The sequence below is a fragment of the Hydractinia symbiolongicarpus genome, chromosome 8, assembly GCF_029227915.1.
Source record: "Hydractinia symbiolongicarpus strain clone_291-10 chromosome 8, HSymV2.1, whole genome shotgun sequence".
Taxonomy (NCBI): domain Eukaryota; kingdom Metazoa; phylum Cnidaria; class Hydrozoa; order Anthoathecata; family Hydractiniidae; genus Hydractinia; species Hydractinia symbiolongicarpus.
This window is the reverse complement of record NC_079882.1, coordinates 6,203,115-6,219,135: the sequence shown is the minus strand read 5'-3', so window position 1 is coordinate 6,219,135 and position 16,021 is coordinate 6,203,115. Positions and strand designations below refer to the sequence as shown.

The window sequence follows — 16,021 nt, the reverse complement described above, 5'->3', positions numbered from 1 at the left end:
CCTTAATATTATTTAAATTTACAACTTAAATTCCAATTAAAATAACAATAATGATATTACATAGTTCATAACCAAAATTCAACATGTTTTTGTAATGTTCATTGAAGCTTCTAGGCTTCTATATGATCAAATATTGATTGTTCACACCTTTCTATTTGCAAAAAACTTCTGCTTATTTTAACAAGCCAGCATAGAAACATTTAAAAGTGTCTTTTTTAACAACCTTTACTAAAAAAACTACAAAAGAGGATGGCATTACAGCAATAATGGCTCCATGTAGACATTACTCTGTCATAAACTTATTGAATAAAATTACTCTTTTGTTCACATTGGGGAAATCTTGTAAATAAAAAGAAGTAAGTAAAAAATAAAATAATGATCTTTCAAATACACACCAAAATTTATTTAGCTACAAAATTTATATTTGAGGAAAAAACAGAATTATAAAAAAAGATAAATGTTGCATATAGAGATAGGTAGTGCTGCTTGGATGACCATCTATTACTATGTTCATTTTGAAATCTTTAAAGCTTTTTATCACATCTTGTAGTTCATTTTAAAATAAAAAAAAAATAAAAATTAAACATAAACCTAATTCCCATGGATACACGAGACAGAATCATGGGGATGAGGTTGTTTTGATACATCTGTGTACTGTGTGATTTCCCTGATGTGATCGATGCATGACAGAATTCTTTCTCTAATTGTGATTAACTAAAAATCTATCTGGAATAACTTAAAGTGTAAAAAGGTCTGTCGAATAATTTAAAGAATCCTAAAAAATAATGTTGCAAATCCTTGTAATAAACCATATTTTGTGTGTTTAAAATGGTTGGATGTAGCCATGTAAAGTAATTTATTACTTGCTGACAAGGAAATTCATGGATTTCATAAAAAAAATAAAAAAAGATTTTATGACAGCCTATCATCTTAAAAAAATTCTCAATAAAAATATTAATAAAAGAATGGAGATGTAGTAAATTCAAGGATTTGTAAAACCTGTTTTGGCCTTGGATAGGAGTGGGTGGATTCCACACGCCAGCCAGTTTTTTTAATAGCTTTTTTTGCTCTGTGCAATAACTATTATACAATACTGATTTTTTATATTTATCTATTAGATATCTGCCTGCCAAATTAAGATCCTATATCTTCCAGTGCCTTAGTATAGGCTATTAATTAAAACAAACCCTTGAACTTATTATGATTAGAACTTGAAACTAACAACATATAAAATTTTATTTTATGAAAAAAGGAAACATTTTAGAGAGTTGTGACATGTCATTAACCTGGTTTTTCAATTATTTTGGATTTTATCAAAAAAATAGGAAATATCAGCTTTTAGGGCGATTGTTGGCATTGTCATGTAATATCTAAACTTTTTTCAGAAACTTTGAACAGAATGGTAAAAGTAGAGTAATTAGATTTTAAGCAGACACTTTTGATATAATGTCAAATAAAAATACTATCATAAGCCAGGCAATTAGCAATTGCCAACGTAAAAAGCACAACATTAACAAAGCAGGTAGGTAAATTGAAAAAAAACGTGAATTGAAGATAAGAAATGAAATGTAAATTGGCCTAAAAGTGTTTTGGCAAGTATAATAGCAAGGATAAGATCTTTAAAAGTATATATAAGTATCTTGAAGATGATCCCGTATTCGTTTCACAATTTGATTTAATGTTTTCCTTATTTGAGATGAATTTAAAAAAATTGTCTTGTATCAAAATAGTGAGAAAAATTAAAATCATCTAATATATGTGAAAATTTGTTTTACCAAAAAAAAAATCTATTTTATAATGCTTAAGATTTATCATGACATTGATCCTAGCATAAAAAAAATTATTCATCTCATTAAAAGTTATTGTTTTTATTAGTTGAGCTTTTAATATAATTCTCCAGAAGTAAATACCCTAAAATAACCAACCAGAGAAAAAAAGCTAAAAATACTTGCAAGAACATGAAAATTAAGCAGCAAAAATTATTAAATCAAATTGTCGTAAAATTTTAAATGTTATTTAATATCTGTTGTGCAAAGTGTTCTTTACAAAAATATAAGCAACATATATGAAGCCATATATATTTTCCACATCATTGCCTTGCATGTCTATGAGCATAGACTATTTATTTATTTACCAGGGGTATTACTATGATTTTAAGGTCAATTAGAAATATGTTTTCGATTAAAACCCCTTTAAAACTCAGTTTTTAAATTGGCAGACAAGAGTATAATTTAGATGGCTGACAGATAATGACATCAAAGTAATTTCAATGGGTCTAAATTCATCTTGAAATTGAAACATAAATCACAGGACTGGGACTTCAAAAAACTTTCCTTTTACGCAGAAGCTTACTTAGCAGATTAGATGCCATAAAATGTCCATCTGGATGTAAATATTGTGTATAACTTTTAAACATTCTTTTCAACTACTTTTAAATTAAATGACTGTTTCTTGCAAAACTGAGAGGCTGTGATGAAAAGAAGATGGGCAATGTCCTACAGTGGGATTTCACACCTAAAATACAACCAGCCTATTAAAGGGATCCTAAGGTACTTTTACAAGTTGAACTTACCAGAAAGATTTTCATAAGTAATTCCCAATGACATATTTACTTTTTGTTAAAACTTCATGTGGCCCCAGATATCGTTTTTTAAATATTTGTTTTTCTTGCCACCTTGATGGCTGCTTCGATCTTCTTGTTCATTAAAAATTTCAGACTAACTCCAGTCTTTTTTAGTGGCACGTGACCCTGTTATGTCATTTTTATGTAGCGCTCAGAAATTAATGACTTTCATTCGCTATAATTAATAACTTTCATAGCCAAAAACAAATATGCTGTAGCAACAAAGTTAAAAAAATTCAAACTTTCCAAAAATGGATTTCTGTACAAATGATTTTTGTTTTTGTTTAAAAAAATAATTCAACGTGATATACTAGCCGTCTAAGCAATAAAACGAAAATAATAATATAATAGCAGCAGGTGTGCATTATTTTCTTATTTCAAATTTAAAAGAATTCATTTGAACAAACAGGTTGTAAAAATTACTGATCCATAACTTGTTGACCTAGGCGGGGTATGATTCTCAAATGAGTATTGCAACCTTCCTTGAGGAAGAGGTTGCCTAAGTTACCTGACAGATGGATATATACTTTATTGAAAAATATTTAAAATCAATAGAAAAGAACACTACTTTAATTCATCCCACGATAATGGAAGAAACAGAAATTACTGCGTAATTAAAGTTTGTTTTTTGACGATATTTTATCAACATGTAGCGCAAGCATCAACACTGCTGGTTTCGTCCTAAGAATGTTTAGATACGAAAATTTGGGGTAATCAGTTTCAAATTTAGAGTATGCTAACCTTGTCCCCAGGCCTTTTGGTTCAGAACTGCTCTGCACCTCCATAATAAGACCTTTTAAAAGCATACATTGTACGGCGAAACCCTCATAATTCAGCATTTTTAGTGTCTATAAATAACTGTCGTCGCAATTTTCGCACTTATTAGAATACTGTGGCAGCTTCTAAATTTTTAAACTTAACAAAACACAAAAAATGTTTTAGCTACCTCTTAAAAAAAAATTACTGAAGAAAAGCAAAAAAGAAAAGAAATAATAATAGTTTAATGCTTAAATATTAAAGTTCAATGCAGAAAAATGACATTTTGTTAACTTATTTTAGCGTTTTCTGCAATGATTCAATCAAACCACAAATAGTGACAAACTGTTTTTAATGATGCAGTTGAAGCGCAAAAAATATGTTAACTGGTTTTATTTTTCGTGCATTGCCAAAGAAGCAACTGAACTATGTTATGGAAAAACAAATACTTTTTTCCGTTGTTATATCTTTATTTTTTTTAACACGTCTGATCGCACAAGGCCTGAGGACTTCCTATGTGCGATTTCACCATTGCAGACGCAACGTTATATGTTTTGAAAATATGTCAATAATTACATCAGCAAATGCAGAGTGCCATCTCAAATTACAACGGTTGTAACCGCCCTTAATGCTAATTGTGCAGTCCCCTGTCCCTTCCCTCTTTAACTTTTCCCATCACTTTTTATGGCCTTATAGTTACAAGTTGATACTTTGCTACTTTTATTTGCCTTCCAAAATATATCCTTTTGAAATAAAAATTATAAACAAATGTGTGACATGTTAAATAATCAGTAAATTTCAAAAATAAAAATCATGCACAACTTGCGTCTTAAATAAGAAGTCCTTTAAAATAAAAATCATGCATAATTTATTTTTTGTTTGATTGTTTAGATATGTAAGAACATATGCAGAATTATTTCTATTTTATAAAAAAAATATTTGTTCGTAAAGAACTTTATGCAAATTTATTTTAATTTTTTTTAAAAAAATAATCATTTATAGAGAACTTTAATAATAATAATAATAATAATACCAGAAAATCACAAAAACCTATAGTTAGTAGATTGTTTCCATTGGGGGCCACTAGAACAATAAAGAAACAAAAAATGATAAACCTTAGACTGCCAATCAAACAAACATAGTAACATTTATAATCTGTGAAAATTGAAAAGAAAAAGAATAAAAAACAAAAACTAAAAAGTGATCTCCATTAGAATTTGCCATAAGAGATGGAAGTCTTAAACAAAAGCAGACTTCCATTACAGGTCACTTGGTCTGGAAGATTATTCCACACTTTTGCAGCTGTAAATGAAAAGGCTTATTTGTCAAATTCCACGTTGACCAAGGGAAGCGTGAACCTGTTTTTTGAAGCTCCTCTTGTTTGATAATTATGACAGTTTTTTGCTAAAAGGAATTTTGAGCACATGTAATCAGGAGCAATGTGATTCATGGCCTTGAAAACTAATATGGCATCGTTTTTGATGAGTAAATTATTTAGCAAAAATATTCCCTTTCTTTCCCAAGAAAGGTGTGGACAAATTTTATTCGTTTTCCTAGTTTTCTCAATCTACCTTGGGTGTCACAAGCCTATGCCAAGGATCAGTAGTTTAAATATGGAATGACAAATGCATTAATTAATTTTTATTTTATGTCATTAATGTGCACTTTCCATTGCATTTTTTGATCAAATGTTACCCCAAAATATTTAACTTTTCGCACCTCTACAAAGAAATACCCATATATAGTTGATAATTTTTTTCTCAACTTTTTTTTAACTGGCTGTGGTTGCTGAAAAAGATTGTTTCAGATTTGTCCGTATTAATAGTCATTTTGTTATTATTCAGCCAGAGGTCGACTTGTGAAAGTTTTAACTCAACCTGGGAGACAAGGGTATCCAAGTTTTTATGGAACGAAATAATTATTGTATCATCTGCATATAAAGAATTTATTTTCACTTTGGTGAGAAAAGGCATTTGTTCTGGCTACAACATTCAGAAATGTTTTAAGCGCTACATAAACAGGGTAACGTGCCACTAAAAAAGACTGGAGCTAAAATAAAAAAATAAAAAGATAGCCAAGATGGGATTGAGCAAGAAGAAAAATAAATATTTTGAAAGCTATACCTGCAGTTACATGAAGTTTTAACAAAAAGTGGTGTAGTAAACTCTTACAAAGCTAAATATTGCCTTTGTGTGCATGTTATTTTTGATCATTGTAAAGACAACTTTACAAGGAGAAAATTTGACATTATAACCTTGCTAGGGGACGCCTCTTTTGGAAAACTTACTGGTTCTTATAAAAAATGCAACTTTGCAGCTTTTCAACCTCCTCAATCCAAGGATCTGTAGCGTTCTAGTAGGATGAAACATGTATTCAAATTTATGTAAACGTTGGTTTATGTTATAACAAATAGGATTTCTTGGCGGATTGATATTTCGGATGTACAAATTTTGGAAGCGGTTTGTTTCTTGATGAGATTGGGTTGTATACACCCTGTGGTAGCTGTCTTACTTTGCTTTCTCCTGCCCTTACCGCACCTTTGCTTTGCCTACCTTTGCCTCGCAATGTAATTGCAGCCTCTCAAAAACTCTTCCTCTATTGATTCGTGTAGCTAGCTAATGACTTCAGCCTTGCTAGCTAGCTAAGCAGCCTTCTCCCAACCATTATTTCGCTAAACAAAGAATGTTGCGTTGGGAATAGCTACAAATAAATTAAACTTAAAATAGCACCTGTTTATTTAAAAGAAACAAATAGACAGTTTACGAGCTTCATAGCATGTTTTCTTTTTTATCAAAAGTTGTGATTTCCACTTTCTCTCGCTCAATATTCTTGGTGAGCTCCAAACTGCCTTTTAGTGTCTGATGCAATGAGACTATTATCAACATGGCATGACGGGCGTTTCAAAGGCTAGATTTGATGAGCGCCATAGAACCGCCCCTTTTATTTCTTATCCGCCAGGGTTCACATCAATCCCGGACTTAGTTTATTGGAAAAAAGGGCCGAATATCATAGTTCGTCCCACAAGCAGTGATTGTGGATTGTTTCAAAATGTGGACATGGCAGAAACTGCCAGTAGTGCATTTTCGACGGTATTAACCTGGCCTACATGTCTCCCAAAGCGAAGCTTTTGCAGCCTGCCGGCTGCAGAATTTTGACAAGGCGATTCCATTTGGTCAGTTCGAGAAATAGCCAAAACTTGGCCTTTTCTAATAATATTATGTCCAGGATTGCAGTTAGGGTTAGCAAGGCGAGTGGGAGGGTTTTCATGACTTCAGTTCATAAGGAATTTGTATCAGAGATGATGTTGCTGCAGTAGGCGCAACTGGGTCCCAACCCTGTCCCCAGGGTTTCTTGCCTTTTTGACATCGAGGCTGGCGACAAAGAAAATTGTTAGCCATTGATATCAGTAACTTGTTATACTGTATATACCCACTGTATATACAGATCCTACCACAGCTTTAGTAGTGTTGAAAAGCCCGATAGACATGACGGGCATTTCTGCAATGACAGAAAACATTTTGCTTGCTACAATTAAACGTCTCACAGTTATCTTAACCGCCACAAGTGTTCAGAAAACAGAAGTCCTGGCCATGCGACAGGATCATTCGTTCATTTGCTGCTACAATGGTGCTAATTGTGGACAGAATGTTTATTATACGAAGGATATTGTCAAGTATGTTGTCATTTCTGGCATTGCAGACAAAGAAACAAAACGGGACATTATTAGCCATACAAAATTGGACAAAACATCCCTCAATATAAAAAACTTCTCTAATCAAAAGAAAAGAAAAAAAGATACGTGCTATGAAGAATACCTAAAGAATCTACACATTGCATTAAATGATGGCATAAGCATCACAACTAACCTTCAAAAAATGCTAGTACAACTGGTGCACCATGTATGGCAATAAGAAAGAAATTTTTCACACCCAAACACATCGGTTGACATCCATATATTTGACGAAAACTATGGGTGGAAGGAAAAGGAAGCACGCAAGCAACCTTGTGTCACCTTAAGGATGTGTACAAAAGAGAATGACTATAGCCACTTCAATGTCCTATTTCCTAAAATCAAACCATAAAAAATCTCAGCTATTGCTGATAAAGGGGCATAATCATCCTTTATGAGACTAAAGGTGCTAAATTCACGAAGATTAGATTCGTGTTTATCACTCGTCGAAAAAAAATAAATTCAACTAACAACGAAGGAATGTATATTCTTGGTGCCGCATTTATTTAATTGGCCGGGACTGATGCCTATGGCAAAAGCTTCGAGGCACTTGAAATGGTATAAACAGATACCACCGATCTGTTCGACATAATTCAACAAGCAATTGTAAAAATGTAAGGACAATATCGCCAGATGCTTATGTCATTGGTGCCGATGCGTCTATGAATGCTTAGTAACCTATCAATCACAAAGAAAAGTCCATGTGATTGTCCAAAACGAACAGGTGGCTGTGTGTCCAAAGAAACTTCCTCTTCTCCCGCAACTGACGAAAACGTACCTCGTATAAATGAGCAGCTTCTTAAAAGATATGCAGAATCCACATTTAACCGGTGCCCTCATAAACCGGATAAGTGGACCAGCCATCAATATCTACTTCGATCTTACCGCGAAGCCAACGGCAGTGCATACACCGGCATCAATACCTATTCACTGTCGTCAACAGATTAAGGTTCAACTAGGCTCACGCGTTACTCTTGGTGTAATTAAAGCAACAACATAGCCTTGTCTTCGTGACACCAATCACACGTTTTAACAGGCTAGATTGATACTGCCTGGAACTTATCTGTCCGTTACAGGCTCCCTAAATGGTTACCATTCTGTCCCAGTGTGCGGAGAGGACAGACATCTCCTTACGTTTATCACGGAGTTCAGTCGATACCACGATTGTGTTGTTACACAAGTGTACATGGTAAGGGGCAATGGATATGACAACACGACAGATATTAACGTCACAATAATTGTCTGAAAACCCATTGGCGTTTGATTGACTTCTTGGAGCTTATGGGTGAAGAAGCTCTAAGCCCTTCATAATTCAAATTTGCTCAGAAAACAATTGAGATTGGCGGATTTCAGATAACTTCAAATAAGGTAAGCCACAACCGAAATGCCTTTACTCTATTTAAATGTTTCCACGGCCACAGAACATTACATATGTGAGAGCCTTTTCAGATCTAGTCAATCAGGTCTCTCATTACAGCAAGCTAACCAACACCACGAAACCGTTCAAGCCACTACTAAGTTCTGAAACACTATTTTTGTGGACTGATCATTGTTCGTACGGCTTTTGACAAGGTTAAAGACGTGATATGGAAATGTGTCACAAACAATGACCACGTGTTACAGTTAAAACATTTCAAAATTACCAATTTCTCATCGTACCTGATGACCTGTCCTGCGACATATAACCTTACTAAAGATATCGCAAAAAACCTTTTGATTGTAGATGCAGTTTTTCTTGTGGGTGATCGGATTTTAACCCCCTCTCTGCTGCACCATGAAGTGTCCAAAATTCATCATGCTGCACATGCTGATAGTGGACCAAAGTTTGTGACAAAGAAGACCAAAGATTCTCTCCAGTGTTCGGGTGTAAAACACTGTAAATTTTCTGTCTATCATCCAAGATCCAATGGTAGAGCAGAGGTAGCAGTTAATGTTGTGCTTGAGGTTATCAAGACATTAAGTTCAATTGAAATGTAGTAGCGTACAGACGTGTTTTTCCTGCTTTTAAATACAACAGTGGCGACGATTACTTTTTTACCAGATTTTCCTAATTTTCCTCTCGACGAAAGTGAAATGCACAGTGTTGGTATACGTTGGAAGAAATATATTAGTAGATTTAATAACTTTATAATGGCAATGAACATCGAAGACCAAACAAGAAAGAGAGCTTTGTTATTATATTACGGAGGATTTGAATTACAAGATATTTTTGAAGTACTTGACAATACTGGAACTACGATCGAAGATTTAACTAATGCATTTAGTCGATATTTTGAGCCGAAAACGAACGAATGTTTTGAAGTTTGGAATTTTTCAAAAACAATACAGAATGATGGCGAAACTTTACAATCTTATTATGTACGACTTAAAAATATTGCTTCACGTTGTAATTTCGACACTATCAACCAACAGATCAAAACACAGCTAATTTTAGGATCAACATCAAATAAGCTTAGAAAATACTGTTTCACAAAGAGGCATCACTACAGGGCATTCTCGCACGAGGTAAATTATACGAAGAGTGAAGCATCAATCCCAAAAAATTGAAGCTGGAGCAACAAACAATATAGGTGGATCTTCACAAGCAGAGGAAGTTCAAGTTTTACGTAAACAAATCGCTGATCTACAACTGCAAGTCAACAAAAAAGAAATCCAAGTAAATCATGTTATAACTGCGGAAATGCTTAGGCCCGTTTGAAACAGTGCCCTGCTAAAAATCAAGTGTGTCGATCGTGTAGAAAATTGAATCACTTTGCACGTGTATATCACTCATCTCGTAACCAAAGCATTACCCACCGCCACCACTAAAACCATCTCCTTTCTGGGACCGTTACCAAATCGCTCGCACTTACTGGTAGTAATACAACAACGTACACGCTTTCCGAAGTAGAGATGGTTGGCTCAACAGCTGCTGTACCGACTTTGGGAGCTCTAAGTAAAATTTTTGCAACGCATGGACTCCTCTATAAAATCATTTCTGATAACGGTAGTCCATTTCACAGCAACGAATTAAAACCTTACATGCATGCTAAAGGAATAAATCATCACAGAATAACTCCGCTACATCCGATAGCAAATTGAACTGCCAAGAATTTTTTGCGCAACCTTAACAAAACTCGACAAATTGCTGCAGTAGAAGGAAAGCCCTGGAAAATCGCACTGTATAATTCCCTGTTAAATTATTACATATCGACGCATCCAACAACCGGAGTCAGTTCAGCTGAAGCGCTATTTCAACATCAAGTTAGAGCAGAATTGTCCAGTATTAACAACCAACCGAACAGGGATTCCATTAAGGATGTATCACACCGAGATGCACAACAAAACCTTAAAATGAAAACGTATGTCGACGCCCGTTTTCATGCTAGCCGATCAGCTGTAAACAAAGGCGACTACGTGCTGGTAAAACAATGGAAACGCAACAAGCTTTTAAGCCCTTTTGATCCAAAACCATACTGCATCGTACGAGTTCAAGGTATAAAACTGACGGCAAGCCGACCGGGACATACTATCATACGCAACGTTCAACACTTTAAGTTCTTATTCAAGCTTAAACCAAACAACTTTGATCAAGAGTGGGAGGAAGAGAACGATATTGACACTCCAGGAGAATACGAAACTACCGCTAGACCTACTGAGTTATATGTACGGAAATATTTATTTATTTATTTATCATCAATATTTACCCAGGATATACATTTCAGAATAAATTTCTGCTTTTCAAATGTGTCCTGCTAAAATTAAAATCAAATACTTTACATTATATACAATTTAATATAAAATCGTCGATGTTCTAAAATCCAATAAAATGAAAAAGAATAGGCAAAACAAAAAGAAAAACGCTAAGCACATAGATGAAATGGTGAAAATACACTAAAGATAAGATTATAGGTGTCCATGAGTTAAGCGCTCAAATGGGAGATAATTGGTATAAATGGGTGAGGCAACAAAGCTAGTATAATATATGAAATATTGAAAATGCTATACTAAGAAACGAAAGATGAAACATGCCATATCACAAATGCTTCCTACTGCTAAATGTCGAATGAATAATCGGCAAAAAACATTTTAATTCAAAACCGCGTATGTCATAAGCTTGCAGTATCTAAAAACATCAAGTAGAAAGGGTGAGAAACAGAGGTGAAAACATATAAATAAGGAAGACTAGACAAGGTTTAAGAGCTTCATATTGTGTTAGGGTCCAAAGTCCAAATAAAGTGTGTAAGTAGGCCAAACGATTAAAAAATATGGTTATCCAATTTATTTTTAAATTTCATATAACTAGGCTCCCTTCGTATATCTATTGGTAAAGAATTATATATACTGGCACCCATATAGTAAAAACCATTTCTTGCCATATCCAAACGTACTGCTGGTAACTTTAGCGAATAAGAATTGTTTCGAGTCAGTCTTTGATGGTTTAGCAGCTGAAAGTGGTTCCAATAATTTGAGCATGTTTTACGATCAATACATTTTCTGACAACATTACAAGCATTTCGTTGAACTTTGTCGTAAATGGGTTGTAAACTGTTGTTGTTAGTTACTACTCTGGCACGTCTATCCAAGGACTGCAGTTTGTTCAACTGGGTGTTATTCAGGTTCAAATTAATGATACTATTGAATGTAATGATTGGAGTTATCATTGTTTCGTAAATCTTTTTAGCAGTTGTATCGTCAACTTCGGATCGTAGTCTCGTCAGTAAACGGAGTCTTCCAGATGCTTTTTTGTATGTAGAGTGGAAGTTGTTATTTAGAGACAACTTAGGATCAATAATTGATCCCAAATACTTGTAGCTTTTCGTCTCATTAATCTCCACAAAATTACATGACAATGATATTTTTCCTTCAGCACTTTTCAACATTTTACTCGTCCCGAATATCATCCATTCTGTTTTCCCTTTGTTTAAATTAATAACAAGATCATTTTCTCGTAGATATGTCTCAACAGCAAGAAGTTCTTCATTTAATACATTTTCAAGGACGAGAAAGCTTTCACTTGAGAAGTAGATAACAGTGTCATCTGCAAATTTAATAACGCTAGCTTTAAGTAGGACATTATCAAAGTCATTAAAGAAAATTAAAAATAATAATGGCCCGAGTATGGACCCTTGCGGAACACCACAATTCACTGGTTGTGGGTCAGATTTGATGTTATTTACCACTACTTCCTGCTTTCTCCCAAACAAATAATCAGAAAACCATTCTAGTTCGTTACCACGTATACCATAAGCTGATAATTTCTCAATTAAAATACTATGACCAACCGTGTCGAAGGCTTTTGACAAGTCCATGAAAACTGCAGCAACGTATTTTTTCTTATCAACTTCCTTTCTAATGTCATCTAACAATAGATTAGCAGCCAAATCTGTTGATCTGAGACGACGATACCCAAATTGATACTGAGATAGTAAGTTGTTCTTCTCAAGATATTCGATGACTTGGTCATACTGCCCTTTCGAGAATTTTTGAGATGACCGGCAATATAGATATAGGTCTATAGTTATTGTTATCGTCAGTCGAACCTTTTTTAAAAATTGGCTTAACTACAGCATGCTTCCATTCTCCAGGTATCATAGCCGTTTGTATCGATAAGTTTATTATGTGACAAAGTGGAGCAGCGATTTGACTGGAACAATCTTTGAGCAGTCCAGGTGGAAGATCGTCTACACCTGTGGCTTTACTTCTCTTTAATTTTTTCAGTTCTTTTTCGATCGATATTTTCGATACATATTTGAAGGTAAATATGGAAGTAGTTCGTAATTTCGACCATTGTGGTTGTTTCCATACAAAATCTTTTAAGGGAATCGATTTCTCCTTGATTTGAGCTGCTATTGAAGAGAAAAACAAACATAGTGATTCAACTTTCGATTTGGTTGCTGTAGCATCACTTACGACGTTTCGTGGTTTAGTTGGCATTATTTTCTTTATCGTATCCCAAAATTTCTTTGGATTATGACAATTCTGTGCTAGTAAGTTTTTACTAAATTGGGACTTCGATTCTCGTATTTTACGTGTACATAAGTTTCGAACTTTGCAGTAAGCCTTCCAGTCGCTTGGCTTTTTCGATTTTCGCGCTTTTCGTAAAGCCTTATCTCTTTCGTTCATCAATTTATATATCTCATTGTTAAGCCACGGACAAAATTGTCCTTTGACTGACTTCCCGATGATAGGGGCATGTTTGTTGAACAATGCGGTGAGAGTAGTTTTGAAATATGACCATGCGATGTTCACATCGTTCATTCCATAAAGTTCACCCCAGTCGTGCTTACTAATTTCGTCAACCATTTGCTCACTAGAGTACTTGGCATAATTCCTAGTCTTGATAATTTTTGGTGGTAACTTATCTCTTCTTAATTTTCTGACGAAACCGACCATATCGTGATCGCTGATACCGATGGGGATGACGTCATTTTGGTATGTCGTATCATTTCGAGTAGTCAGAATACAATCAATTAGCGTTTGTGTATTATCGGTAATTCTAGTCGGTTTTTCAATAAGCTGTTTCAATCCATAAAGACGTAAAAGTTCTTTAATGTCTTTATCATCTGATTTCTTTAAGAAATTAATATTCAGATCTCCCAAAAGGTTCACTTCTTTTGATTCAGACATAACAAGCTGTAACAAGTCATTAAGATGAGTTTTAAATTCCCTTGGTAGATATTTAGAACCTACCGGTGGTCTATACATAGTACCGACTAAAAAACTCTTTGCGTTTTTTTGGAAAATTTCCACCCATAAACTTTCTAGCTCATTATGTTCCAAATTTGTCCGATGTTTCCACTTAACTCGATCCGATATATACATGGCTACACCGCCGCATTTGCCTTTTTTTCTGGCTCGGTATATAAAACTATAGCCCGGTATGTGATAAAGGTCCGGGTTGTCATTATATGAATCTTTTGTAATATGAATTTCAGATAAAGTTAAAATATCAATATCTTTAAAATCATGCAACAAAATTCCAATTTGATCGATATTATTTAATAATCCACGCACATTGAGATGGAATATCTTTATACCTCGTTTGGATAGGAGATTTTTCAGTTCAGGTAAAAATGGTCCTGGCTGTGTTTCAATGTCGCCGGACAACAAAATAAGTATGAATAAGTGTTTACCAGCTTTTGTGGATATTTTCTTTCGTGTGATCCATAAACTAGACGATGCATAATTGTCCTTCTTTTCCAGGAAATCTTCGGTAGGGAATATTCCATTACCTTCTTTTACGAGCTTTCTCTTCGCAATATAACATAATAAAATCAACACAAAAAGAGCAAATCGAAACACGTCCGACCTCGCCGCCATCATACTGTGAAAATCCTCGAAAATTAGAAGAAGACCAGACTACTTTCATAAATGTGTACATGTCTGAACAACAGTAACAGATTCATTGTAAATTTATGTAAATAAGAAAATCTGCAAACTTGTTGTGTGACAATGGACACATTGAAATAAAGAGGGAGGAAATATTGTGTTTGAGGTTATCTAGACATAAGTTCAGTTGAAAATATATAGAGTAACGCACAGACGTGTTTTTCCTGCTTCTAAATACAAGGGTTAAGTCCATTAAAAGGCTTCTGACCGATGTTGTCACAATCTTTGAAAAAATAGACTCAGAATATATAATCAAGCAATACTAAAGTTTTGAAAAATACATGATCCTGCCAATGTTATCTCGCCAACAAAAGTGATATTCGGGAAACTTCATGATGCATTGTCGCTTCAGCCAAGGGCCAGGTTTACGACGACTCTGCCATTTAATTCCTTATGGGAGAACATCTAGAAAAAATGCTGGAAAAATTTTCAAGACAACCGAATCGTTGGCGGCTAAGACGAAAATCATCCGTTTTAATAAAATTGGCTCTTCTTGTTGGACTTAGAACTTGAATGGCAGGTTTCCTAGAAAATGTAACAAAACTAGTGTGGCCGTTCAACTGGATGATAATGGCAAGGTTGATGGAACCGAATTAGATCAACATCAACCGGCTGACCCATCACTACCCCTTCCTGTCATCCATCCAAAAGCATAGCCATGCAACACACTTACACTTGCAGATCCATGTGCTCAGTAAGTTGTTGACAAAGCCCCAGCGTCGACTCGGTCATGTTAGTCTCCTTCGTGGCACCAGAATTATGTAATAAGTAAATAAGTATTGGGTAAAGAAACATTTTAATAATTTTAGTAGTCGCACTGCTATGTTAGCCATTCATCTTGAAACTGTGGGGAAGTGTGGTACTACATACATACATTGTGTAAAGTTTTGTTGTAAACTTTCCTTTTTTTTTAGTTCAAACATTTATTGACTAAAACAGAAAATATAACGAAGGCTGAAAGTTTTTGTGACCATTCTTCCCTTTCTGATATGAGTGGGTAGTGCGAATCTTTCGCGTCAGCACGAGTTATTTATGGGACAATATTCGTTAGGGTTTTCGTCGCGTCGTAAATGCTTTTCGTCGTGTCGTATTTTTCATCGTGGTGTGATTTTTGTCGAGTCGTATCTTTCTTAGGGGGGTGGTTTTACGTTCCGTCGAGTCGTATTTGTGTTCGTCGCGGCGTATTTCACTTTGCGGCGTATTTCACTTCGCGGCGTATTTCACTTCGTGGCGAAAATTGTTATGCTTTTTTAACACGAAATTACTAAGTTTGTGTAGCAGTTACAAGAAATCCAAGTCATATGAATAAAGTGCAGTAAAATAAACAAAACCTTTAGTTTAGTGCTAAAAATTATATTCTATTTTTAAGTTAGTTTTACATTTGTGATTATGAAGAAATATTATGTGTTGTGTAAGAGTTTTATGCAATTTATGTTTATGTAGTTAGTTTACTTGATTTTTGATACAAAATAGATAATAGATTATACAGTGTAGAAGGCTAAAAATGTATAGCTAGCTAAATCTATAGCTAAGAATGTATC

At 34.4% G+C, this 16,021-nt stretch overlaps 1 long non-coding RNA gene across 1 annotated transcript; it reads right to left on the bottom strand.

Moving 5' to 3' along the window:
- Positions 1-361: 361 nt before the first annotated feature.
- Positions 362-6,219, bottom strand: LOC130655607 (uncharacterized). The gene is made up of 2 exons (XR_008984701.1): positions 6,143-6,219; positions 362-6,050 (listed from the first exon to the last, which is right to left on the bottom strand). It is a non-coding gene; the product is annotated as an uncharacterized LOC130655607 (long non-coding RNA).
- Positions 6,220-16,021: the final 9,802 nt, after the last annotated feature.